The sequence below is a fragment of the Mastomys coucha genome, unplaced genomic scaffold (genome assembly GCF_008632895.1).
Source record: "Mastomys coucha isolate ucsf_1 unplaced genomic scaffold, UCSF_Mcou_1 pScaffold14, whole genome shotgun sequence".
In the NCBI taxonomy this organism is placed as follows: domain Eukaryota; kingdom Metazoa; phylum Chordata; class Mammalia; order Rodentia; family Muridae; genus Mastomys; species Mastomys coucha.
In genome coordinates, this window is record NW_022196896.1 from 15,590,085 (window position 1) to 15,597,307 (window position 7,223).

General features: G+C 40.0%; 1 protein-coding gene across 1 annotated transcript in view; it reads right to left on the bottom strand.

Annotated features, from left to right (window-relative positions):
* Faxc (failed axon connections homolog, metaxin like GST domain containing) overlaps window positions 1-7,223 on the bottom strand; it is a 74,454-nt gene that overhangs the window by 60,785 nt on the left and 6,446 nt on the right. The window lies entirely within an intron of this gene.

Here is a 7,223-nt window from a genome sequence, read left to right on the forward strand (position 1 = left end):
TATGTACTCTCTGATAAGTGGTTATTAGCCCAGAAGTTCGGAATACTCGAAGTACAATCCACAAACCATAAGAAACTCAAGAAGGAAAACCAAAATGTGGACACTTCATTCCTTCTTAAAAGGGAGAACAAAATACCCATGGAAAGAGTTGCAGAGACTATGGAGCAGATACATGAAGGAAGGGCACTCTACCCTGATATAGCTGTCTCCTGAGAGGTTCTGACAGTACTCAATTAATACAGAAGTAGAGGCTCACAGCTATCTATTGAAATGAGTACAGGGTCCCTAGTGAAGGAGTTAGAGAAAGGACCCAAGGAGCTGAAGGGTTTGCAGCCCCTTAGGACGAACAACAATATGAACTAACTAGTACCCTCAGAGTTCCCAGGGACTAAACCACTAACCAAGGAGTACACATGGGGGGACTGATGGCTCTGGCAGCATGTGTATAGTAGAGGATGGCCAAATCGGTCATCAATGGGAGGAGAGGCCCTTGGCCCTGTGATGGTTCTATGCCCCAGTGTAGGGAAATGCCAGGGCCAGAAAGCGGGAGACGATGGGTTGGTGAGCAGGGGGAGAGGAGGAGGGAATGGGGTTTTTTTGTTTGTTTGTTTTTGTTTTTTGTATTTCTTTTTTCGGAGGGGAAACTGGGAAAGGAGATATCATATGACATGTAAATAAAGAAAGTATCTAATAAAAAAATCCATATACTAAATAACTAAATAGATAAATATATTTTTTAAATCACTCAACTTGTTTTTACTTAAACCACACCCAGACATGCATGTATTTGTATGGTGTGCACTAGAGTATACCCTGCTTCTGAGATCTGAGTGAGACCATAGGTTCATGGTAACAAGGCAAGCATCCATTCATGCCCACAAGCTTGGACTGAGCTTCAGGGTTCTGGACTTCTCAAACTGGTAGGTAATCTCACCTTTTCAGAAGGCTCAAAGGCAGAATGTGAACAACGTAATTGCCATTTACCACTGTCTTTATTAGACCCATCTCTGTTCATAGAGTCTTGATGCTTTTTCTCATTACTTATTATCAAGTGAAAGTAGGCCTGGCCTCAAAAACAATAGTAATAAAAGTCAGATTGCCTATGCACAGTTTAGAAAAAAGGACCTTCCTCTAGTAATATATTTTATGCCAAAAACCTTTGGCCTTATATTGTTATGCAGAAAGCAACCTACACAAACATACATGGCTGCTACATAGATATTATCCTTACTGCTAACTAAAAGCAATGCCATACTTTTCTAAAAGTCACTAGTGCACTTCACATTTGTGTAATTTGTATTCTAGAGATGTAAAATTACAACACGAGACTGTCTCTGCTGCCAACTGCTCTTTCTGCACTGGAATCTTCCCACCACGTCCCTTTTAGACTCATCACTTCAGATGTAATCTAGCTTCAACAATGCCATCAAAAGGAACTCTTTACAGTACCAATAAGGTTGAATACTCTGACTTAAAATCAAGGGGTAATTAAGCATAATAACATATGCTTATAGCCTTGTATGTAAGAGGCTAAGGCAGCCTGGACAACACAGTTGAGTTCAAGGCTAGTCTGGGCTTCATACTGAGACCTTGTCTCAAAAAAAAAAAAAATACAATTTAAAATGTTTACAATGAAAATAAGAAGACCAGAGTTTAGTTGCTCAGAGCCCATGTAAATGCTGGGTGGACATCATGGCTCACAGCTAATTCCAACCCTAGAGATGAGAGAGACAGGATCCCAAAGGAAGCTGGTGAGACTAACCAAATCAGCAAGCTCTGGGTTTGATTGAGATACCCTGCCCCAGTGAATAAGGTGGAAGAGCAATCAAGGAAGATTCTCCTTATTAACCTCAGGCCAGCACATACATTTCAACATGCATACATATGCATGGGCACACCACAATGCACACATGCAAACAAAACAAAATTTAAGACCTGAGGTTATAGAGGTATAACTCTAAAGATCTTTTGCCTCGCATACATAGAGCATTAGTTGACCCTAGCACCCTCCTCTCACAAAAAAACAAATTGCATTGGTAACCTACACTCACAGCATCTGGCTGATGCCACGTGCTGAACTTAACGGCACATGACTTCAATCCCAGCACTCAGGAGGCAGAGGCAGGCGGACCTCTGTGAGTTCAAGGTCAGTCTACTCTACATAGTAAGTTCCAGGACAGCCAGAGCTGCACAGTGAGACCCTGTCCAGGAAACAAACAAACAAACAAACTACAGAAATAAAAATTAGAGATCAATTCTGGATATGATAACTCAAGTATGTTTTCATAATTAATTTTTGCTTTGTAGCTAAAAAGCAGGAGAAAACATTTTAGAGACAATTATAATTTACTTAGATATGACTATATCTAAGTAAGAAATGTTGGGTATCATCATCACCATTTTGAGATGAAGAATTTTAAAGCCTAAGTGAGATTTCAAAGTCTTGGGACTCTGACTTGCTATACTGAACCACCTCTAAATTTTCAGTTCAATTGCTTGCAACTATGTAACAAAGTAAATCCCCACTCCACTCCAGAACTACCACCAAACACCTCCCACTGGCTACATTTGAAATGATTAAACTACCTTTTGTAAACTATAACACTTTGAGAAAAGCTCATGTATCTGATTTATAACATAGTAATTTTGTAGAAAAACTGTCCTTATTGGGGGAAATATGCATATTAAAGCACTATAAGGGAAGTGTCTTGATTTCGGTACAGTATCTTCAAATGATATGTTAAAAACATCTTTCTAAAAGCATATAAAAAGAGAGCTAAAGCAAAGGAGGCAGAATGATAATTATAAGTGAACCTGCGGGAAGGCCTGGGGCTGCTCTTTATATTAGTTATTCAAGTTGTCCATAGATGACAGAAAATCAAGCCAGAGAGCTGGGATGCAGAATGAGCAAGTAAGTAGAACATAGGAAGTGGAGGCTGAGGACCACGGAGGGGCTCGAACCCTTTCCCAGCACAAATTCCCAGGGAAGAGAAGCCAGTATCCCTCATGGGAGATCTAAAAATCAAAATGTGGGCCTTTGATGAGTACAACTGCAAGAGAAACGACTAACATGCTGAATACAGGCAGCATGAGGCAGAACTACTGGGTCAGACCCAAATGCTTTTAGTTAGCATAATGAATATCCTCCCACAGATAAAGGGAGAAATTAGGAAAACTGACTAAGGAGACATACTTTTTAAGAAAAGATAAGGGCCAAGTGGTGGCAGTACATAACTCTGATCCCAGCGCTTGGGAGGCAGAGGCAGGTGGATCTCTTTGAGTTTGAGGTCAGCCTGGTCTACAGAGTGAGTTCCAGGGCAGCCAAGGTTAGAAACCCTGTCGAGAGAGAGAGAGAGAGAGAGAGAGAGAGAGAGAGAGAGAGAGAGAGAGAGAGAGAGAGAGAGAGAGGTCAACTTTAGTTAACAGCTGGCCAGGAATGGTGACATACACTTAGGAGGTAGAGTCAAGAGGAATGACGAGCCAAGGCTACACAGGGAAATGGTCTAAAAAAGAAAGAACACAACAGATGAAAACCACATGGGAGGGTGCTGGAGAGAAGGCTCAACAATTAAAAGCATGCTGCTTTTTCAGAGAACCCAAGTTTGATTCTCACCACCCCCCATCGGGCAGATCACAACTACCTGTGATCCAGTCTCAAAGGAATCAGGTACCTGTGGCCTCTGCAAGCACCTGTACTCACGTGTGCACACCCCTAGACACCCAGGCACACAGAATTAAAAATTTAAAAAATAAAATAAAACAACAACAACAACAACCCAGCAACGTAATGGTTGCAAGAACAGAATACAGCACTGGAGGCTCAACTAAAGTAAAGTTCCATGAAGCAGCAGAGAATTATGGGACAGCACAGACAAGGGACAGAGAAGCAGGACAAATATCTAGACAACAGGGAACGGGCATGGAGAATAGCAAACAATTATTAAAGGAAATATTTTTAAAATATTGATGACTAGGTCCCCCAGAATAAAAATTAAAAAAAAAAACCAACAACAAAAAACCTCATAGTCATCCCAGTCTGGTTCGAGTGGTACTCACCAGGACACCAAATGACTGCAAGCGCTCCCAAGAACACTTAGCACCTAGAACACTGAATATAAATTGGTGCAGCCCATACGCAGAGCAGAATGAAGGTTTCTCAAAAAAGCTAGCCTGTGAGCCAGCTCTACCACTTCTAGGTGTACAGCTGAAAAAATCTAAGGCAACAATTGTATATTTTCTTTAGTGTAGCATTATTCCCAACAGCCAAATGACAAAACCAGCCTATGTGTTCGACAATACGTGGATGATTAAAGAAATGGGCTGTGTATACACAGTGGAGTTTTACTGGGCCATAAAGAAGAATGAAATTATGTCACTTACTGGGAAATGGATTGAACTGGAAATCACTGTGGTAAATGAAACACAACAGACTCGGAAGGAACAAGCTCACATTTTCTTCCCTATGCAAACACTTAAGATTTAAATTTACATATATGCATGCATCTGTGTGTCCCACGAAACTAGGAGGAGGACCTAAGTGTTGAAGAAGAGAGGATAAGGGAATTCATGTGATATGAATACTGGAAGAGGATACTACTTGGGGTGAAGAATTGGACCAGCAAGAGAGTGGGGGAGCAGTGGAGGAGATGTCAAATTAGACAAAGTATAACAGCACAAAAGTAAGAAACTGTTATACTCACAACCAAAGAGACCGCTGTCCAGATAACAACAAAACCTAAAACCAACCTTTCTGTTTCTAAACCACACGCCTTTGTGGTGTTAGGTTTTCCTCGTAGATTGCAGACATCAACATATAAAACATTAAACATAAAGCGAATATGAGACTAAAGCATTTACCTAATAAGCTAGAATAAAATAGATTTATAAAAGTGCAAAAAAGTTGCTTTTTTAAGTAAATGTTTCTATTTTTGAAAATTTATTGTTCTAAGAAATGGTATTTATATTAACGTTTATTGGGCTATTGCTTATCTCTAAAGATTTTTTTTAAGATTCATTTATTTATTTTATTTATGAGAGTACACTATAGCTGTCTTCGGACACACCAGAAGAGGACATCAGATCTTATTCCAGATAATTGTAAGCCACCATGTGGTTGCTGGGAATTGAACTCAGGACCTCTGGAAGAACAGTTTTCTCTTAACCACTAAGCCATCTCTCCAGCCCCATCTCTAAAAATTTAAAAGGCTCAATTATGTTTAATAAAAAGAAAGAAAATGCTACAATACAAATCCATTGCCTTTTGCATTGTCTAAAAAGACAAAGACACATTAAAACTCAAAAGAATTTAAAAAGAACCAGAGAGGCTGGTGAGATGGCTCAGCAAGTGAAGGTGCCGATCACTAAGCCTGATGAGCTAAATCTCATCCCCAGGCTGCACAGGGTAGAAGAAGAAAACTTACTACTTCAAATTGTCCTTTGACCTTCACATGTGTGTCATGTATGCCGATGCATTATCTGCATGTGTGTGACACACACACAATAAATATAAAGGGGGAAAAGTACAGGGGATAGATGGATGGATGGAAAGAGAGGACGCAATAGATTAAAAAACAATTCTAAAAAAATCAAGAGAGAAAAGAGAATGAGATTACTGTTAAGTTTCTCAGTAACTGCCAGCACGTGAGAGGCAAAGGCAGGAGGACTGAGTTCAAGGACTGATTCTAGCTGCTCAGTACAAATGAGTTGATGGCCAGCCTACTCTACAGATCAAGTTCCAGGCCAGCCTGAACTACCTAGGGAGACTGCCTTTAAAAACCACAACTAGCTGGGCAGTGGTGGCGCACGCCTTTAATCCCAGCACTTGGGGGGCAGAGGTAGGAGGATTTCTGAGTTCGAGGCCAGCCTGGTCTACAGATCAGGTTCCAGGCCAGCCTGGACTACCTAGTGAGACTGTCTTTAAAAACCACAACCAACAACAAAATTCTCAGTAGCAACATCAGAGTAAAAAAGACATTTGGGGTAATACTTTCCGAACACTGAAAGCAAAGAATTTTGGAAAGAAATTTATGATATGTGAAACTGGGTGTAGGGGGAGTTGTTTCAGAAATGCCGAGCCATGGAGACTTGCCAGAAAAATAGTCACCAAGAAACTTTCCAAAGTCAGGTGTTGTGGCACATGCCTTTACTCTCAGCATTCAAAAGGCGCAGAGGAGAGCAGATCTCTGAGATTTCAAGGCTCTCCTGGCCTATATAGTGAGTTCCAGGCCAGCCAGAGCTACATAGATTAAGATTCTGGCCCTGTCTCAAGACAAAAAAGGAAGGAAGAAGTAGGGAGAGAAATCACTCAAATAAAAAGATAACCTGTGTAGGATGTGTATAGGTAAATGGGTAAATGGATTTAAAACATTTTTTATATAAATTTACCAAATGTGAAACTGTAAAAATGCTACATCCAGGATACATAGCTAGTAAGACTCTCAGATCCAATACAAGCAATGCACTACCTATGAGAAGCAAATGTACAAAAGATAAAAAGATGCCAAGCAAATAAGAACCAAGGGAGGGCTGGAGAATCCACCTCACTATGTGACAATTTTAAATCATCACAAGGGAGGTGGTGGTGCATGCCTTTAGTCTTCAGAGACAGGGGCAGGCGGATCTCAGAGGAAAGAGGATCTCTGTGAACTGGAGACCAATTCAAGCTCGCTCTAAGGCCAGAGTGAGTTCCAGGACAGTCAGTGCTACACAGAGAAACTCTGCCCTGAAAGTAAAAATTACACATTTGGACAAAGACTCAGTAAACTGAAGGAACTGGTATAGGAAGAGACTATTTTCTGTGCCTACAAGACAAAGCTCCAGGAAACATCCATGCAGCTAGAACTTGTTACAAAGGGAAAAAACATAAGGGAAAAATTTTAACCTGCATAAAACAATGATAAGAACAACAATAATACAACCAAATGTGTTGGCCATCTCCAGCATTACTGAGGGAAAATGGATGTCTTCAAGCACATTCTTTTATTTATTCTTTTTATGAAATAATGTTTATTTCTATTTTCATATTGAGGAAAATTTACAAATGAGTGTGTGTATTAAAAATTACCCATATTCTAAACATCAGTAATTAGTCATAATTAAGATTCTAGCATATTTTCTTTTTTTCATGGGGTGAAAATACTTGCAAATTATTACATATGAATGTGTATGTTTGTACATGCATACATACACATATGGGTATGTGTGTTTCTTTTTCCTTCTTTTTT